General features: G+C 36.4%; 1 non-coding gene across 1 annotated transcript; it reads left to right on the top strand.

Moving 5' to 3' along the window:
* Positions 1-20,247: 20,247 nt before the first annotated feature.
* Positions 20,248-20,319, top strand: TRNAC-ACA. Its single transcript has one exon. It is a non-coding gene; the product is annotated as a tRNA-Cys (tRNA).
* Positions 20,320-22,247: the final 1,928 nt, after the last annotated feature.

The raw sequence follows: 22,247 nt of genomic DNA, 5'->3' as shown, positions 1-22,247 counted from the left end.
GTGAATAGTTCTTATTGTCCTCAGTTTCTAAATGACCTGTTATGATGGCTTTGATATTCTTTGAATTTTTTATTCAAACATAATTTTAACAGTATTTTTTTATTCCCAAGAGGTCATGTTCATGTTACCTTTTTTTTGGCTTATTATCAAGCTTTAATTTTACTTCATAGATTTAATGGAAATTGGTGTGTTGGACTTATGATTATTTTTTAATATAATTAGATTTCTTTTTAAGATCTATAGGTGTTTGGAAAGAATGTGTATGCTTTATTTTTCAGACATAATAGTTTAGCATAGCAAATCAATAAATCATATTATTATATTATTTAAACATTTTATATATGCTTGATATGTCAATAATCCAGTATATTTAAATTTTCTACTACCACTAAATTTCTATAATTTTTCTACAGGTGTATCTAGTTTCCCCTTTATATGTGTTAACGAATGTTTAATCAACTTAATCAAATTGAGTAAGGAACATTTGAGTCAAAATCTATTTAACTCAGAATTCTTTATATGTCATCCTATGGCAGTTAATGGTCCAGTGACTAATCTAAGAGGTTAAATTTTTTTTTTTATTGTGCAAGTAACTTCATTCATAGTGGCTTTTTTCTTAGTGTTTAATATAAAAATGTCTTTAATATTTAATAATTTTATCAAGACTTGGCTAACTGTTGCTATTAATATGTTCTGCATATTGGTGCATTTTATGCATATATGGTGTGCATTTTAGGGAAAATTTTTTTCCAAACTTTAAATTTTTTATTTTGTATTGGGATACAATATTGTGGTAGTTTCAGGTGAACAGTGAAAGGGCCCAGCCATACATAGACATATATACATGTATCCATTCTTCCCCAAACTCCCCTCCCATCCAGGCTGGCACATAACATTGAGCAGAATTTGATGTGGTATGTAATAGGTCCTTGTTGGTTAGCCATTTTAAATATAGCAGCGTGTACATGACCTTCCCAAAGTCCCTAACTATCCCTTCCCCTTGGCAACTGTAAGTTCATTTTCTAAGTCTGTGAGTCTCACTCTGTTTTGTAAGTTCGTTTGCAGCATGTCATTTTCGATTCCACATACAAAGGATGCCATATGATATTTCTTCTCTGCTGGACTTTGTTCACTCAGTATGAATGACAGTCTTTAGGTTCATCCATATTGCTGCAAATGGCATTATTTCATTCTTTTTAATGGCTGGGTAATATTGCATTGTAAATGGATGGACATTTAGGTTGCTTCCATGTCTTGGCTATTGTAAACAGTGTTGCAATGAACATTGGAGTGCATGTATCCTTTCAGATCGTGTTTTTTCTCCAGATATATGCCCCAGAGTGAGATTGCAGGGTCATACAGTAGCTCTATTTTTAGTTTTTTAGATAAACTCCATACTATCCTCCTATGTTGGCTGTACCACTTTACATTCCCACCAACAGTGTAGGAGGGTTCTCTTCTCACCAGACCCTCTCCAGTGCTGGTTATTTGTGGATTTTCTAATGATAGCTATTCTGACTGGTGTGAGGTGATATCTCACTGTATTTTTGGTTTGCATTTCTCTAATAGCTAGAGATGTTGAACATATTTCATGCACCTATTAGCCATGTGTATGTCCTCTTTGGAGAAATATCTATTCAGGTCTTTCCCCACTTTTTCAGTGGGTTTTTTTGTTTTGATGCTGTTAAATGTCATAAGCTGTTTGTAAATTTTGGAGACTAATCCCTTATCAGTCACATTATTTACAAATATTTTCTCCTAAACTGTGGGTTGTCTTTTCATTTTATTTATTGTTTCCTTTGCTGTACAAAAGCTTTTGAGTTTAAGCAGGTTTGTTTATATTTGTTTTTGTTTCCATTATTCCAGGAGACGGATCAAAAAAGATGTTGCTATGATTTATGCCAGAGAGTGTTCTGCCTATGTTTTCCTCTAGAAGTTTTATCGTGTCTGGCCTCATATTTATGTTTTTAATATATTTTGAGCTTATTTTTGTGTATGTAGTTAAGAATGACCTAATTTCATTTTTCGCATGTGGCTGTCCAGTTTTCCCAACACCATTTGTTGAAGAGACTGTCTTTCCAGCATTGTTCAGTCTTGTCTCTTTTGTCATAGATTAATTGACCATAGATGCATGGGCTTATTTCTGAGTTTTCTACCCTGTTCCATTGACCTATATTTCTATTTTTGTGCCAGAACCGTATTGTTTTGATGACTGTAGCTTTGTAGTATAGTCTGAATCAAGGACATTTTCTTTTTATTTGCATTTATCTATGCAAGGAAATCCAACCAGTCCATTCTGAAGGAGATCAGCCCTGGGATTTCTTTGAAAGGAATGATGCTAAAGCTGAAACTCCAGTACTTTGGTCACCTCATGCAAAGAGTTGACTCATTGGAAAGACTCTGATGCTGGGAGGGATTGGGGGCAGGAGGAGAAGGGGATGACAGAGGATGAGATGGCTGGATGGCATCACTGACTCGATGTACGTGAGTCTGAGTGAACTCCGGGAGTTGGTGATGGACAGGGAGGCCTGGTGTGCTGCGATTCATGGGGTCACAAAGAGTCGGACACAACTGAGCGACTGAACTGAACTGAACTGAACTGATGCCAAAAACAAACAAAAAACTGTGTGTTTATTCCTCACTGATGGGCTTCCAAAATCTTCAACTCATTTCTTTTACTGACACTGCTCATTACTGCTTGTATTTTCAAAATATATGACTACCTGTTTTGTTTGATGATATTTCTTACTCTCCTTATTAATTCAATATTTCTGTTTGACATTTCTCATCTAGTTTCCTCTTCATTTACATTGTTATCTCATCATGCATTTCTTGTTAAAAGAAATTAATTTCTATTGTCTTTGTGGAGATTTAAAAGTAATCATGGTATGAACCTTACTATTTCCTGTAGAAAAAATTTTTAAATGTTTTGGTTTTCCAATTTATGGATTCAATGGATATTTTTTGTTGTTGTTGTTACTTATCCATACTTATTTATCCACAAATAGTAAAATTTTTACCCAGAGGCAGAGAGAATGGCTTTCTTCTGGATCTCTCCCCTGGTTGCTTAAATATTGTTGGAAACCTTTCACTGCTCACATTTAAATGCTTGTTGCTAGCTCAATGTTGCAGGTAAGTGTGGAAACACAAAGATGGAGGTAGGGCCAAAGGCTGGAGAATTTTTTCTTTTTGGCATCTTTGTGCACACATGTGCATGTACGTGTGCAGACACTGTGACAGGTTCCTGGCTGACCCCACCATCTATTTGAGACATGAAAGCTAGCCTTGCTTCCTTGAAGTAAATCTCCATATCTACTCAACAGAACCTTTTATGTTTTCTCTCTTTTCTGACCAGAATCTTGAGATTCATTGTCACTATGGATCTTATGTAATATTTTGTTTGATTAGCTTGGTTTTTGGTTTGTTTTAAATAGGTGAAAACTACTTTTGACTATAGAAAGGTAAAACATTGAATAAGTTTTAATGATTTAGATTTTGAGATCAGTCAAAAACAGATGAGGTAAAGATAGGTTACCAATATACTGAATTTTTCCAAACCCAGGGGTCAGTGGCATCTTTGATAAGATAGGAGACTATAAAGAGAATTATATGTGAAAATGCTTAAGTTTTAAATTCATTCAAGTATAAGAATATCCCATTAGAGATATTCTAGAGTGATCTGCAAATGCTTGAATCTGTAAATATGAGATAGGCCTCTAAAATCTATTTTAAAAACCTTTCATAGATTCTGATGTGTAGTTATGCTTGTAAACTCCTGCTTAGGTCACCTGGAAATGTATATAGGAGAGAAAGCAAGAAATTTGACCATATGTATGGAAGTCCTTTAAATAAAATAAAGGTTATGAAATAATCTTGCATTAAAATATAAAAACGTAAGCAGTCAAATGAGTATTATCATTTCTGTTGTTTCACTGCTTTCAAGTCTGTAACTTATTATTTAGATTTCCTCAAGGATTGAAATTTTTCATTTGAGAATGAATTTGATATTCTTTGAAATAGACAAGTCTTACGGAATTAATTTTTAGCAGCATGACTAAATAGGTCTTTGGGAATCTTTTTACAGGTCTTGGACAATTGAAGAATGAAAGTGAAAACTTACTCTTCCTGAAGTTCTTAGGACTGGAGTTCAAATACCAACGTGAAGCTAATTACCCTTAAGTTGATCAAGATGCTTATGATCAGAAGCACATTTCAAAAGAAAAGAGTCTCTTTTTCTTGACACTTATGTTCACAGTCCTGACACAAACAAGAGATAGGTCTTTTTAGTACATGCAAAAAGTCCAAGTATTAAGTCAAATTGTATGTAATAAGTGAGATTGGTATTTAACTACATGACAACTCTAGGTGAATAAAAAAGAGCAGGCCAAAAGACTACTTTTCCAATAATGGACTTCAGATAATTCAGTTCCATCCCAGCATTGTTCACATGTTTCAGTAGCTTGTATATTAAATTCAAAGATATGTAACATTAAAGCTGGACTAATTTTAAGCATAATAGGCATCAAAAGAAATGTAAGTTCTGTGTTTATTTCGATTATGTGAACAGAGGGAAATTCTTAAGTAATATAAAATTAAAGTCACAAAATATGTCTTTTTATACCATTTCATTTTACAAAATCTTAATTTTCAGTTTTCTTTTCCCATCACATAGTTGAATTAATTTTTCTTGAAGACTGGACAGATAACAGGACAATATGCTCTCAGGAAGAGTTTCTTTCTTGATTAAGCAATACCAGTAGTTCTTTTAGAGATGGGGAAATTATCCAACAGGCTCTGAAGACTACTTTGCTCTAGCTGAAGAATATAAGTTGATTTATTTCTTCAAACTTTAAGTCTTGAAAATAATTTTTAAATAATTTATTCTTTACTACATCTGTGCTGGAAAGTTGAATGTCATAAATAACACAGATGGACAAAAGTAGAATAAAACAAAGTTAACAAAGATTCATTGAGAACCTCAGAGCAAAGTTGTTTCCTGTGCCCCTAATATTGGTCAGATCTAATGATAAAGTACAAAACATGTTATTGCTATGACACGTCTTGTCTCATTATCCAATAAGTTTATTCTAACAAAGAGAAGCAAGGTTTAATTTCCTTGCTGTGAAATCCCATGAGAATATGTAGGTGGATCTACTTTAGGAAAATCTACACCCTAACTCTGTGTTTTTCCTCCCATAACATTGAAATTACCTGTGGAACTCAGTCCCAATTTTGAGGGGATAGCTGCTGGTATCTCCTAGTGAAGCTCTGTGACTGCAAAAGTACATATGATATATACTCATCATATTTAAGAAATCATAGTCTAGCTTAGATCTCTTATTTGGGGACCCTCTCTTATCAGAGGGTTTGTGTACTCTGTAACGTTATCCATTGGTTTAGTAACAGGTTGGGATCTGAGGCCAGGTTCCTTGATAAATACTTTCTCTCACACTACGCTTCCTCACTGGGCTCAGTTTTGCCTGCTGCTGCTGCTGCTGCTGCTGCTGCTTCTGCTGCTAAGTCGCTTCAGTCGTGTCCGACTCTGTGCGACCCCATAGACGGCAGCCCACCACGCTCCCCCGTCCCTGGGATTCTCCAGGCAAGAACACTGGAGTGGGTTGCCATTTCCTTCTCCAATGCAGGAAAGTGAAAAGTGAAAGTGAAGTCCTTCAGTCGTGTCTGACTCTTCGCGACCCCAGGGACTGTAGCCTAGCAGGCTCCTCTGTCCATGGGATTTTCCAGGCAAGAGGACTGGAGTGGGTTGCCTAAGTTGCCTCAAAACTAATTTTCAAAAGTCACCAGATCAATAAAAATATCAGTAGTTTATTTCATTTTACAGAGACAGAACAGGGTTGAGAAAGAAGAGATATTGATAGATAGAACATTAACTTTAAAATGGGTGGTGCAAGTACAAATGTGGGGATTAGCTGGGATCTTAAGCCAATCATTAGGGAGTCAGTGGCCACATGTAAGCAGGAATGGAAAAGGAAGCTGGTTTTAGGCTCTGAGAGACCATCCTTGACCAGTAGGCTGAAAAAGGGTTTAGGATGAACATGGCTCATGAACAAAAGATTATCTGTGAGGAAACCAGATTTTTAAAAATTTCTATTTTATATTGAAGTACAGCTGATTAATAACACTGTGTTAGTTTCAAGAGCACAGCCAAATGATTCAGTTATACATATATATGTATCTATATATTCTTTTTTCAAATTATTTTCCCATTTAGGTTATTTTAGAATATTGAGCAGAATTCCATGTGCTATAAGCAGGTCCTTGTTGGTTGTCTGTTTTATATATAGCAGTGTCTACATGTCAGTCCCAAACTCCCAGTCTATCTTTCCTCCATTCCCTTCCCCTCAGGTAACCCGAAATCAGTTTTGAAGAGTCAGTTGTACCTATATTTTCCACTTACTCAGCATTATCCCGTATTTATTTTATTCCTGGTCATAAAGTAGAGGGTCTTCCTACCCTGCCAGCCTAGTCTCCACACATGTATGGATAGAGAGGGAGAAAGAGAGAAATGCACACACATGTACAAATTTGCTTCCTATTCCTCTTCTAAATATTCACTGGACACGTACTATAGAATCAAACTATTCAATCAATGCAGAGCTTACAAGACTCAAATTACATATAGCCTCTATGCTTAAATAAGGCTTCCCAGGTGGCACTAGTGGTAAAGAACCCACTTGCCAATGCAGGAAACACAAGAAACATGGGCTCAGTCTGTGGGACTGAACATCCCCTGGAGAAGGAAATGCAACCCACTCCAGTATTCTTGCCTGGAGAATCCCATGGACAGAGGAGCCTGGCGGGCTACAGTCCATAGGGTCACAAAGAGTCGGATATGACTGAAGTGACTCAGCACAGACACACATGGACACTGACTCAGCAAAGACTGTCTTTTTCTTGATTCAACCCTGCTGTTCTTCTGGCCTTGAGCCTCACCTGCTATGGAATTTCAGCACTGATGCTTATTTATCAGATTATTAGCTTCTTGGCATATTGTTAGGATTGCTTAAAATACAGGCATTTCTATATAAATGGAAATGCTTTAACACTTTATCCATTTTAATAATCAAACTAAAGAAACTGCAGCCATCAAACTCTGGCGCAATCTCTTTTATTGAATGTGATAGCATTACTGGGTAGCACTCAGTGTTCTTGTGGGGATTAATGCATGAAAATGCCATTTTGCATAACAATAATGTCAAAAGCATAACTCTGAAAAGGTCCATCTTAGTTATAAAACTCAAGCGGAGGATTGATACATTATCTTTAGAGAATTCCAAAATGCTTTGTGATTCTGCATTGTAGAATATCTCTGACAAGATATAAGAAGAAAGTATTCCATTTAAGTACACAGGTGCAGGTCTGATCCCGGAGCTCTGTGTCTGAAGTCGTGTTTGTTTTAGGTAAAGGTCACTAAAAAAAGTGTTCCTTTTGAAACTTCAGATATTAGAAGAAAATATGGCAATATTGGGGTGAATGACCTTTGTGTTGATCACTCTGTCAAGAATCCATAAGTATTGGCAGAGGAGAAGAGACTGCCTATTTTTAAAGATTTTTAGAACACAATTCAGTATTTGGCATTATTGTCAACTGCATTTTGTTTGACAAATGCAGGCTCTGCAACATCAATATTTAAAATCCTTAATATAACACTCTCTATTTCATAAGGAAATATACTATCTTCTCTTTCCAATATTGAGAAAAGTGAGAGGTTCCACATCGTATGTGTTTTTTTCCTGACTTTCTTATTCCTCATGGTCCTTTACTTTGTGCTGATGTTTATTAAGAAATACCATGTGAAAGTTAATAATAACATAATTTAGAGCAATAATTACATTTTTATTCAATAGCTGTGGGAAAACACTGGGTTGAATAATGAGATAAAAATGAGTGTCTCAGGCCTAACAGGACATTAATCAACATATTAACTGTGTGGGCAAACTGATTTGAGACTGTTATGGCTTAATTTGTCTCAAAATCATTATTTTTAATGTATTGCATAATGTACTTTAAAATATGTGTTCAACTGATCATAAAGAAGCATTAGATTTCAACAGAAGAGATGCTACTCCTTATCATGTCATGAGTTATCCTCTTTTTATAGTACCCAGTATAAAATCGATATTCCTAAAACTCTGACATTTCACAGCTATGTTCAGATAAGGCTAAATTAGTTTTGCAACCTCTCCACCTAAATTCAGTTATAATATCAGAGTCTGTATATTTTCTTAATCCTAATTGCCAAAATCTATGTATTATTCACTGTTGTTTTCAAGGGTTTTCACCAAAACTGTTTAAATGTCATCTTTGTTTCAGTAAATAATAGCAATCTTCCAAACCCAGGAATTTTTGACCAGTTTGAAGTGACAAGAATTCAATGCTTAGCCCTAGATTTTCATTTAACACGAATTTGATCCTTCAGAGACCTCAGTCACACCTAAGGATCCAGTCATCATGGACAAAGTCTTCCTCATCCTTCAGGAGGAGGAAATGACAACCCACCCCAGTATTCTTACCTAGGATACCCCGTGGACAGAGGAGCTTTGCAGGCTACAGTCCAAAGGGTTGCAAAGAGTCAGATATGACTGAGCATGCACGCACACACACACACACACACACACGTGTATTTATATAATTGAATCACTTTGCAGTACAGCAGAAATTAACACACTATTGCAAACAAAATATACTGCTTTAAAATAAAAAGGCAAACGAGAGTGTGATTAACTGTGTTCAATGCTGCTGATAGATAAAAATAAAGATAGAGAATTAACCATTAATAATGATTTGGGATGTAAACCAGACTTGATTAGAGTGGGTTTAAGCAAAAATAGGAAAAGAAGAATCAGAGACAGTGAGTGTCCACATTGATTTGAGAAGTTTATTAAAGGAAGCAAATAAATGGGATAATAGATGACATAAGTGGGGGTCAGAAAAATTGTTTTTAAAATGAGGGAGATAAAATCATATTTCTAATAGATACTATCCAGAAGAGGGTAGAAAATAAATGAAAAAGAAGTGAAAGGAAAGAATCCTTACGGCGGTATCCTTAAGTAATAGAGAAGATACAGTGCAGAATTGAGGAACTGGATTTAGGTAGGAGCATGGACAGCTCATCCACAGTAAGGGAGGAGGGTAGTCCGTAAGGGTACAGGTGCCATGGATGGGTAACTGTGGTGGTGAGTGTTGGCAGAAATTGTCTAAGTTTCCTTGGTCAAATAAAACCTGGGTCATCAGCTGAGGATGAGGACAGGTGAAAAGGCAGTATGTCTAGACTTGAGGAGAGAAAAGAAGGTTTGAAATAATCATCTGGAAAAGGCAGCAGATCAACATGAGTTCATGGAAATACTAAGGGGCACAGAATGGATTTAATGACAGAATTTTGCCAAGTGACTCTGCCTAAGTGAGACCTGATGCAGTGTTTGGCAGGTAGGAAAAGGGGAAAGGGTCTTTGTTCTAGCTACTAATGTCAAATAAGCTAATATCCGCTTGTTAAGATCTTGCTCCATTTCTTTGTACAAATTAAGCAATGATGTAAAAAATAAAGTCCATATAACAGAGGGATTTGTGGTTCCCTCTGCTTTCCATCTTGCCCTGTGTGTTATATCTTAACCTATATTCTAAATTTCTGAGTCTTAAAATTCTTTGTAGTTTCATAGAAACTAATGTAAATTTTTATTTCTCTATACATAATATCTGAATAATGAGTGTATAAGATTCATTTTGTTCAAGATTTAAAATTATACCATTTTATTCTATTAGCTAATTTTTTTTCCCCCAGAAAGAAGTGGTAGCAGAAAGGCATAAGACTTTGGTTTCATTGTGAAATATATGCATGCACTGAAAGGCTTCTGACAAACATGTTTCATACACTATGAAATAAAACAATCCTCACTCAGCCTCGGATGCTGAATATTTTCTTGGCAGTCTGTGCTGCCATATTTCTTCAGTGGCAGTGTCTCTAAGCAGGGCATACTTTTGTTGCAGACCTTTGGGTTATGACATTTGCCTTTGCCCAAATATACCGCTGAGAACACAGGGCAATGTTTTCAAAAGAAATTCTATTTTCCCATCTGCAGAAAACACACACATTCACTGGGAAATATACTGACAAAGAAGTTGCAATTGACTAGTACAATAAGCCACATGAGTTATTTGTATAAGCAAGTAGCTATTTCAGAGGGTGATTAAAATATCATTCTATTTATTAGGGGTGTTACTATGTAACTAAAACTGGAAAAGTCAAGATCTCAAAGTACATATTTATAGAATGTCTACACCCTCCTTCTACCAGCCATGAGTTTCCTGAAGTATAGCAAAAATAGAATAAATCATAAGCTATCACAGGGATGGAAAGGACATTGAAAGAGTATCTAGTTCATCCTTTTACTTCTAATTAAACCTAAACAGACTGGTTCCAAATAGGAAAAGGAGTACGTCAAGGCTATATATTGTCACCCTGCTTATTTAAATTATATGCAGAGTACATCATGAGAAACGCTGGGCTGGAAGAAGCACAAGCTGGAATCAAGATTGCAGGGAGAAATATCAATAACCTCAGATATGCAGATGACACCACCCTTATGGCAGAAAGTGAAGAGGAACGAAAAAGCTTCTTGATGAAAGTTTAAGAGGAGTGAAAAAGTTGGCTTAAAGCTCAACATTCAGAAAACTAAAATCATGGCATCTGGTCCTAACACTTCATGGGAAATAGATGGGGAAACAGTGGAAACAGTGGCAGACTTTATCTTTTTGAGCTCCCAAATCACTGCAGATGGTGACTGCAGCCATGAAATTAAAAGATGCTTACTCCTTGGAAGAAAAGTTATGACCACCAATAGATAGCATATTGAAAAGCAGAAACATTACTTTGCCAACAAAGGTCCATCTAGTCAAGGCTATGGTTTTACCAGTAGTCATGTATGGATGTGAGAGTTGGACTGTGAAGAAAGCTGAGCACTGAAGAATTGATGCTTTTGAACTGTGGTGTTGGAGAAGACTCTTGAGAGTCCCTTGGACTGCAAGGAGATCCAACCAGTCCATTCTGAAGGAGATTAGTCCTGGGTGTTCTTTGGAAGGAATGATGCTAAAGCTGAAACTCCAGTACTTTGGCCACCTCATGGCCAGTACTGGAAAAGTAACTCCAGTACTTTTCCACTCATTGGAAAAGACTCTGATGCTGGGAGGGATTGGGGTCAGGAGGAAAAGGGAATGACAGAAGATGAGATGGCTGGATGGCATCACCAACTTGATGGATGTGAATCTGAGTGAACTCCAGGTGTTGGTGATGGACAGGGAGGCCTGGCATGCTGCGATTCAAAGGGTCGCAAAGAATTGGACATGACTGAGCAACTGAACTGAACTGAACTGAAACCTAAACTTTATATGGTTCCAAGAGTGCTCCAAGCTTGAGGAAAATTACACAAGGTAGTCTATATCTAAGTCATGGAATTGATCATTTTTACTAATTTCTTTTTTCCCTTCCCTTCCCCTCTTCCTTTCTTGCTTTTTTTTTTTTCATTTCATGTTTTTAGATCTCATGTTTTGTCTTTATAATTCAAAAAAGAAAGCTTCTAGTTTCAAAGCCTTTATCCCAATCTTCAAAATGAACTGCTCCTTACCAGACTGTCCTCATCTTTCAGAAACACCCACTCATGTGCGATCCCATCAAGAGAAAGCCTGCACATTCATACTCACGCTATGAGGACTAGTCTCTTCCATTGAATTATGCCGAATCACTGCTTGTTTTGTTCCACCAGTCTCCACAGAACCTGTTCAGCAAGCTCTACTGTATGTGTTTTTATCCTCAAACGTACAGCTTGAGAGTTACTTAAGTGTACACAAAGGTTCATGTACATGGAAGAGGGTAAGACAAATCAGTCTGACTGGATATGCTATCTATTTTCAAATCTTTCCCTTTTACTTTGTTTTCTGTAATATTAGTCTGTAGTCTTCCCTTTCCTCTGTTCGTTCCTGGGTCTCCTGCATTGCAGGCAGATTATTTACCAGCTAGGCTACCAGGGAAGCCCAAATCAAGCCTAAGTATCAAAAATTAAATTTATAATATCTAAAATTGATTCAAATCACAGCAGGATCCTCTATGACTCACCTCCCAGAATATTGGAAATAAAAGCAAAAATAAACAAATGGGACCTAATTAAAATTAAAAGCTTCTCCACAACAAAGGAAACTATAAGCAAGGTGAAAAGACAGCCTTCAGAATGGGAGAAAATAATAGCAAATGAAGCAACTGACAAAGAATTAATCTCAAAAATATACAAGCAACTCCTGCATCTCAATTCCAGAAAAATAAATGACCCAATCAAAAAATGGGCCAAAGAACTAAACAAACATTTCTCCATAGAAGACATAAAGATGGCTAACAAACACATGAAAAGATGCTTAACATCACTCATTATCAGAGAAATGCAAATCAAAACCACAATGAGGTACCATCTCACTCTAGTCAGAATGGCTGCTATCCAAAAGTCTACAAGCAATAAATGCTGGAGAGGGTGTGGAGAAAAGGGAACCCTCTTACACTGTTGGTGGGAATGCAAACTAGTACAACTACTATGGAGAACAGTGTGGAGATTCCTTAAAAAACTGGAAATAAGACTGCCATACGACCCAGCAATCACACTGCTGGTCATACACACTGAGGAAACCAGAATTGAAAGAGACACATGTACCCCAATGTTCATTGCAGCACTGTTTATAATAGCCAGGACATGTAAGCAACCTAGACGTCCATTGGTAGATGAATGGATAAGAAAGCTGTGGTACATATACACAATGGAGTATTACTCAGTCATTAAAAAGAATACATTTGAATCAGTTCTAATGAGGTGGATGAAGCTGGAGCCTATTATAAAGAGTGAAGTAAGCCAGAAAGAAAAACACCAATACAGTTAATAACGCATATATAGGGAATTTAGAAAGATGGTAACAATAACCCTGTATGCGAGACAGCAAAAGAGACACAGATGTATAGAACGGTCTTTTGGACTCTGTGGGAGAGGGCAAGGATAGGATGATTTGGGAGAATGGCATTGAAACATGTATATTATCATATGTGAATTGAATTGCCAGTCCAGGTTCAATGCAGGATACAGGATGCTTGGGGCTGGTGCACTGGGATGACCCAGAGGGATGGAATAGGGAGGGAGGTGTGAGGGGGGTTCAGGATAGGGAACACCTGTACACCCATGGCAGTTTCATGTCAGTGTATGGCAAAACCAATACGATATTGCAAAGTAATTAGCCTCCAATTAAATTAAATAAATTTATATTAAAAAAAAGAAAGAAAAGAAAGCTGCATATTATAGCCATTAGCTGCAATAGATATTTAAATATAAATAAATAATAATTAAATTAAATAAAAAAAACAAATACCTTTATTAAGCTATTTCAATGTTTGGTGATTTAGTCACTATGTCGTATCCAACCCTTGTGACCCCATGGACTGTAGCCCACCAGGTTCCTCTGTCCATGTGATTTCCCAGGTAAGGAGCTAGAGTGAGTTGCCATTTCCTTCTCCAGGGGATCTTCCTGACTGAGGGATGGAACCAGGGTCTCTTGCATTGCAGGCAGTCTCCTGTACTGTAGGCAGATTCTTTACAAATGGAGCCACCAGGGAACCCCAAAGTATCTTTATTAAACTATTTCAATGTTTAACAACTTTTATTTCCCATCATGTATTTGCTAACACATGCACATACACACACATATATATATGTACATATGTATATTCGTGTATGTATATCTGAAATCAGTTCACTTATACAGCGAAATACATGTTTAATTATACCTGATATTCTCTAAAATACTTCTTGCTTTCTGTTAAAAATAAAACGGTTGCCAGAGTCCATGAATGATGTACAATATCTGAATTGGTAGCACTTAGTAATTAGGTAGTTAGCAATGCTAATGTCAGATACCAGACAAACTGGATGTAAAACAAAGGCTGGCTTGACTTCCCATCCGGTGTGCCCTGCAAAGCTGGCTATGGTTAGACATTTCAGAAGACAAAAGGAAAGAAATGTTCAGAAGCTGGCAAAGCAACTTTGTGTATGATACACAGAAAAGAGGAGTTTAAATATGTGACATTTGAATCAAAAGTTTGGAAGAGGAAAACAAAAAAAGTTTGGAAGAGGGAACACTTCTTAGAAAGCAAATAACCTTGTAAAATTTCTCTCTTGTTGAAATGTGCAAGGGATATATTGAGATTCCAGTATAATTAATGTTCACTGTATTTGTTTTGATTTTCATCAGTTTAGATGTTTGTGAATCACATTTAACAATTTACTGTGTACTCTGACTAAGACTCTGACTCTGGTAATGTACTTTTTATTTCTGGCATTTAACTTATAGTTTCTATCTTACCCAGTATTCTTTATCTTTTCATGCACATGTCCATAATTTATACTAAGTTCTTTAACATATTAACACAGTTGGGTAATTCCCAATCCTGGGATGCAATTACTAGTGTTAGCTCCATTTTATAGATGAGGAAACTGAAGCACGGAGGTTAAACAATTTTATCCATGATCCAATAGCTAAAAAGCATTTGAATATAATCAGTCTAATTATAAGGTCCAAGTTTACCATCATATCAAAATGTTTTTATTTATATACATTTAATTCATATCCCGTCACATAATTGGACTCTCTGTCAGTTCTAATAGAATTTTAGACATTGTTTTAGTATGAGATATGAGAGTTATATCTCGTACCATAGAATTAACTTTTCATTTGTTCCTGTCATCCTTTCTCCACTGAACAAAGGGCTCTTTGTTCATTCTACACCAATGGATGTCTTTCTCTCTGAAGAAGGAGAGAAATATATATCCTCAGTTTTAATCCAGCTATGAAGTTCTTGGGTCACTTATTGGAGAGACATAAATCAATCTATATTTCAGACTAATAAATGTATACAGTTCAGTGTTATGGCACTGTGTTTCCTTATAAAATATTTTAATCTGAAAAATATAGACAATATGCTGTTTTAAATAAAAATTAATTTGTTCATATATATGTATTCACCAAAAGGATTTCATTTTACATAGTTTCAATAAAGCAAACACTCAACCTTAACTCACATAACCGCAGGTGTTAATTGACATATATTTAGTAGTGGAAAAGCAAGAAAAATATCTATACATAAACATGTATTTATGAGGACCTAATTACTATAAGGTTTTACTAATGAATTTATTAAAACCTTTTTATAAAAATTTAAACATCAAGTTACAACAAATAGTTCTGCATAGCAGTCAGAAGTGTTATCTTTGCAACATACTCTTTAAATAGGTCAAGGGATAATGGGGGCGAGATTCAGCTTATGCGATTTTGATGTGTGACAAATCTGAGAATTGACAGAACCATGTAAATCATGTGTATTATCGTGCCTCATCTGAATGTCTCTACAACATATACAAGTTGAAGGATTAAGTGTGAGAAGAGCTTTCAGAGCTTAGTCAGTGCTGGGGGCTGTCTTGACACTGATTAAGACCCTGACAGAGTGCACAAAAAACCCATTTGTTGGCATGACATGTCAGATGGATGAAGAATCAGTCTTTGTCTATTGAGTTCAGTTTTCTTTCAAACTGACTTCCAGATCAGCTGCAGTATTTTCAGAGGCAAGTAGTACATTGATTTTTAATACAGGCATTATGCAAAATATGTAGTAATGAAAACTTTTTAAAGAGGCTTTTCTATATAGCATTAGTAAGCACAATGAACAATTGTGCTTTCATAAGAGCAGGGCTTCGTTCCATCTTCTACTTCTAAGAACCACTTTTTAAAACAGCAGTTCCCGTTAAAAGGCTAATTCTCTTTCTATCCATGACTAAACGGTGTGGTGAGGTTTATTTTGTTTGGCACTGAAAAATAAATGATGGAAAATTGGAGCTAACAATATGTTCTGATTATTCCAGTGGTATACAATATTCTCTGAATGTGACAAACCATGTTTATCCCACTAGGGAGAGCGAGTGAGGGAGAGAGAGATTCCCCGTGATTTATTGGCATGCACTGTGTTGTTAAATAGCCATTTTCTTATTCTACCTGGACATTGACATATTTCATTTCACTTCTAAGCATTAAGATTTTCATATGCAAAATCTCACTTAAATGTTGTATTGACTACAAGAAATAACTGTTATTTGGGGCAGTAGGTAAGACCATTGGGTCCATCAAGTATTATGTTTCCTTTTTCACTATTCCATATCATATGGGTTTTTTATTGTTTCTAAGATGTTTAGTCTACTTCTCGTATTTCTATATTTTTTTAAAAAATGGTAGCACAAAGTAGAACATCATTCTAGAACACCAAATATTCAGTTAAGAAAGGATAAAAAATGATCCCCGTATATACTCTTGCTCTCACTATATTTCTAACTTAAGACATCTGTTCATACACAGTGTGTGAGCTCAGTTGTGTCTGACTCTTTGCAATCCCATGGAAGGTGGCCCACCAGGTTCCTCTGCCCATGGACTTTTCCAGGTAAGAATACTGGAGTGGGTTGCCATTTCCTACTCCTAGAGATCTTCCTGACTCAAGGATCAAACCTGTGTCTCTTGAATCTCCTGCATTGGCAGGTGAATTCTTTACCACTCTGCCACGTGGGAAGCCTCTCCTACACAGCAGCACTATCCAATAAGACTGGCTATTCCAGTATAAGAAAAATACAAATTTCAAGGAGTCATTGAATTGTTATCTGCTCAGTGGTGAATTGCTTATGCCCCGAAAGATGTTTCTTCTGAAAAGGGAAAGGGGAATCTCGGGACCATGAACACTCTTTCCTAGTCTTATTTGAAGTGAAAAATAAAAATCTGAAGATGACTGTCCAGAGTTATGAGTAAAACCTGTGATCAGAGAAGATAGTGAAGATAATGACTCAACATATGAAACTTGACTCTGTAGTTGAGTTTGTGATGCAATACAGAACAGAAATATTCCAAATAATTTTAAAATGTGTAATATTTAATTGTAGGTAGATAGATAGGTAGGTAGGTAGGTAGTGTGTAATTGTGTTGGTGTCATTGAGAACCAGGGAGGTTTGGTAAGGAAGAAACAGGATACAGACATAAGACAGAAGAGATTAAGTAAAAATTATATAGTCTTACTAAATTACAAGTAATTATGACGTATTAAAAAAAAGATTGCTTAGCTAACACTATTATTGGCCAAAGACAACCTGAAAACTAATCTTATCACCATAAAACCTAAAACGTGGCAGAGCAGTTCTCCTGAGTTCCCTTACCCTACTGCTCTCCGCCTGGGCGCTCCTTCCCAATAAAATCTCTTGCTTTGTCAGCAAAAAAGAAAAGAAAAGAAAAGAAAAATCTTAGAAACAATGCCGACTTCTCTGGTAGCTCAGCTGGTAAAGAATCCACCTGCAATGCAGGAGACCCCAGTTCGATTCCTGGGTCAGGAAGATCTGGAGAAGGGTTAGACTACTCACTCCAGTTTTCTTGGGCTTCCCTCCGTGACTCAGCTGGTAAAGAATCCGCCTGCAATGTGGGAGACCTGGGTTGGGAAGATCCCCTGGAGAAGGAAACAGTTACCCACTCCAGTATTCTGGCCTGGAGAATTTCATGGACTGTATAGTCACAAAGAGTCGACTGTATGGTCCATGGGGTTGCAAAGACAAGACTGAGCATATAGAAACAATATAAACAAAATCCTTAGATCCTCATGTGTGTGTGTGTGTGTGTGAGTGTGAAGTCGCTCAGTTGTGTCCGGCTCTTTTCGACCCTGTGGACTGCAGCCCACCAGGCTCCTCTGTCCATGGGATTCTCCAGGCAAGAATACTGGAGTGGGTTGCCATTCCCTTCTCCAGGGGATCTTCCCAACCCAGGGATCGAACCCGGGTCTCCTGCTTTGCAGGCAGATGCTTTATCCTCTGAGCCTCACAGTGGTCTCTAATGTCACTTTCCTCTAAAAGAACATATGAATCCTTGGGGGAAATGGCAGATTCCACACCTTGGGTATGATATATAATTATTATCCTGAAATAATTTGTCATGCCAAAGAAAGAAACAGACAACTAGAGTAATAATAAAGTCAGTTGGGAGTCTATTTAACATTTTTAATAGTCCAAACTGGGACACTTTAGTTTCAATCAGTAAACATGCACCATGCAAGGAACTGAAATACAATACATCTAAAATATTTAAATCAATGAGATATTACTAACATTAGTTAAAAAAAAAAACCCACAACTCATCATTGGCCTCTGGAAGATGCCAAGAAACCAACTCATTTTTAAAGCTAGCAGATTTTCTAGTTATTCTTATTCTGCTTCTTTTATGCAATTTACAGTTCAGAGTGCCAAAATAGTTGATAAGAACAAATTTTTTCTTTATTGAAATAGTCCAGTTAATAATTGAAGAAGGAAAGACATAACTAAAAGGACAATTTTCATAAAATAATGGACTTAGGCCAGAGATTAGTAAACTTTTTCTGTAAAGGGGCAGGTAGTACTTAAGACCTTTGAGACTCATGTGGTCTCTGCTGCAACTCTGTTACATCATGAAAGATACTATGTGAATGCATTCTCAGTCATGTCCCATTCTCTGTGATTCTGTGGACTGTAGCCTGCCAGGCTCCTCCATCCTTAGGATTTCCCAGGCAAGAATACTGGAGTAGGTTGCCATTTCCTCCTCCAGGGGATCTTCCTGACCCAGGGATCAAACCCATGTCTCTTGTGTCTCCTGCACTGGCAGGCGAACTCTCTATCAGGGCACCACCTGGGAAGTCCTCATGAAGGATACTATAGAAAGTACTTAAATAAATAAATGTGTCTTTGTTTCAATAAAACTTTGTTTACAAAAATAAGCTGCATAACATTTTGGCCCAGGGGTCATAGTGTGTTGAAGTAAGCAATGATCACTGAGGACTGCTAATGTTATAGTTATTATGTAGCTTTACTTTCCACTGTGTATACTAGGATAACATTGTATATTATTAGAAATGAATAAGCTTCATCATATCAAGAATAGAGTATACTCATTTTTATTATGCTTACTGACATGTCATTCTATAATCTTCAATCAGTGAAAGTAAAAGTGCAGGTATAAGATACTTCTGAACTTAATAACACAATGTAACAAGGTGGAAATTCCAGAAACAAATATGCAATAAAACTATATTTTAGGTTTTACAGAAATACTAAAACCCTTAAAATTATAGTTCTATCCTTTATATACCCAGCAACTACTTATATATAATAAGCATTTGAATTTTTATTTTATGATATGTAATATTTGACTTGATGACTTCACTCCATTTAAATTATTCAAAAGAAAGCATCACATTATCTCTTTAAAAGATATTTATTTAAGTTATCTATTTCTTCCTCAATCTCCATAAATGCTTACTATTGGTTTATGTTAATACTATGATCATTATTATTATAGTCACAACTATCATTCACAACTATTAAGCCTCATCCATATTGTAGGCACTCTGTATACATTTATTACATTTTCAATATTTAAAACAACCTTAGAACAATGGCCTTACTCCCACTGCATATTAGAAAACAGATTTGGAGTGGGCAATTAATATTCCTCAGTTTTTAGTTTTAAATGAAGAGTTAAGTTTCAGGCTTAGATCTGGATCTCTAGAGCTCACATTTTTTTTTTCCACCTCACAACACTATATAAAATAACTAAAACCATGTATCAGAAACTTTGGTATTATGGAGACACCACCCCTCCAGCCTAATGTCAAATGCAGCCTTCTTTATTCCAAGTGACTATCATATATTTACAAATTACTAGCAAGCTAGGGGCACTGAATAGAGAAATAGAAATGATACTAACTGTCTGGAATGTGCATTCCACTGAAAATGTTAAGATGATATTCTCAGTAAAAAAAAAAAAAATCAGTATGAGGTGACCTGGTATATGATTTCAAAATACTTCAAAATATATGAAGGTTAAATTAATCTGATTCCAGAAAATGTAACATATGAGAAAAATAAAGTCAAGAAGAATAATGTATCATCTAATAATGTATTACAAATGGATTTTGTTTACTATAAAGTTAAGAACTTTTTATTTTAAATAATGTGTATCTGAAGACTTATCTTAGGTCATCATATTTTTAACATTTTGGTATGTAGATCTCCTCACATAAAGTGTCTTTGAAATACATTTGGAAGGTTATAAAGTCAGATTTATCTTTTTATTTATAGTGATATTCCAGGAAAGTCAGTGACTTCCCTGGTGGCTCAGATGGTAAAGCGTCTGCCTACAATGCGGAAGACCCAGGTTCGATCCCTGGGTTGGGAAGTTCCTCTGGGGAAGGAAATGGCAACCCATTCCAGTACTCTTGCCTGGAAAATCCCATGGACAGAGAAGTGTCGTAGGCTACAGTCCATGGGGTTGCAAAGAGTCAGACATGACTGAGCAACTTCACTTTCTCTTTCTTTCACTTTCCAGGAAAGTTAAGGTCCTGAGAACTTTAGGTTCTGTTCAAAAATTAAAGTTTGGGTCTCATTCTCTTCTCCAAGAAAATGGTTGTTTTGAGTTCTGCCAGTTGTTTTGAAATCACAATGTTTTCATAATCACAGCTGAAATAAGTTGCAACTCTCCAGGACAAGCCTACATATGTATCAGTCATTGATTCTACAGTCATGCAGCCCTTCTCAGTGCATTCATACATATTGTACTCTCATATTCTTCACTCAACACATACTGAAAGTGAACCTCTTCATTTCTTTATAGATTTCATCCTCTCTGGCTTCAGATAACAAAGGCCGTTGTCTGCCTAAAATTCACTCCCACCTCTACTCCTCCCATAATTCAGGGGTCAGATGTCACTTTCTGCTGGAAGCTTTCACAGACCTTTTACATTTGTTTGTAGCAAGTAGAGGGATTTCTATTCAAAGAATAGACCTATTCCAACTCCTTTCAGCATGGCAATGATTGGGTCTTCATCCTGATATTTGACTCATTCTCTCTCCTCCAGGGGATGAGAGTTAATGTTTCTATTTTTTTAGTTTGCTGAAACAAAATCCAAACTCCTACTCAACAAAACACAAGAGAAAACTGTTGGGTTTTGAGGAAAAAGTGATTGTTAAAACAGGATCACTCATTGGAAAACATAAGATTACAGTTGCAGATTAAGTACACAGCAAAAAATCACCATGAATGCTCTTATATCATACAGTGGGACTGACATCTATTCTCTAAAATGCATACAAGGAAAGGGAAACACAGGCTTGTCCTCTGCTGTTGGTGTGACATCTGTATTGACAATCCCAATCCCAGTTTGTTCAATGGGTTTATTTGAGGCATTTGATTTTTTTTTTCTGTGAAACTTTAAGGCTTCCATTCAAACAGGCTCTTGGCTGTTACCCACTGGGTCTCTGTATTTGTACAGCAATACAATTGCTGTACAAATTGCTTATATCCAAGATGGTGAAGTCAGTTCTTTTCTTGACTTCAAACTAGCTACAAATCTGGTAATATCTACTACAATTATATCCCAGGTTAGAACTCTGCTAGGAGTAGAAAGCTCCTAATGAAGTGAAAGAATAGATCATCTGAAATGTCCAAGTGTGTGGAAATAATAAATATCTGATCACTTTTTTTTTTAATTTTTTGAATCAAGGACATCCCCTGCTTATCTCTTTAGAATGAGGAGTAGACTCATTTCTCTAGCTACAAAGACCTGCTTACTAGGAAGTAGTCCCATGGGTATTCCATTTTAGGTGTTTAAAAAGGCAAATGCCAAGCTGGTACTTTTATGTGCATGTATCTGTGCTTTAAGCAGTTGAAGCATGCCCCGAACAACACTGCACATTGATCTTGGACAAGATGCTCCCTCTATATGCTCCTATAGCATGTTTTACTTCTACCATCATAGCATTTAATACACTGCATTGACTTGCTAACTCAATGAAGGCCGGAACTATATTGTTTTTCATTTTTGTGTCTACAATACCCAAACAGCTCCAGAAACAGAATAAGCATTCAATAAATTTTAAGGGAGTGACTATCACATCAGTGATAAAAAATAGAATGGATTATGGGTATCCTTTTTACTACTCTTAACACAATACTTTGGGCACCTGATTGGAAGAGCCAACCCACTGGAAAAGACCCTGATGCTGGGAAAGATTGAGGGCAGGAGGAGAAGGGGGTGGCAAAGGATGAGATGGTTGGATGGCATCATTGACTCAATGGACATGAGTTTCAGCAAACTTTGGGAGATA

Source organism: Oryx dammah, unplaced genomic scaffold, assembly GCF_014754425.2.
Source record: "Oryx dammah isolate SB20612 unplaced genomic scaffold, SCBI_Odam_1.1 HiC_scaffold_27, whole genome shotgun sequence".
In the NCBI taxonomy this organism is placed as follows: Eukaryota; Metazoa; Chordata; class Mammalia; order Artiodactyla; family Bovidae; genus Oryx; species Oryx dammah.
Note: the sequence above shows the minus strand (reverse complement) of the source record. Positions and strands in the feature narration are given on the sequence as shown.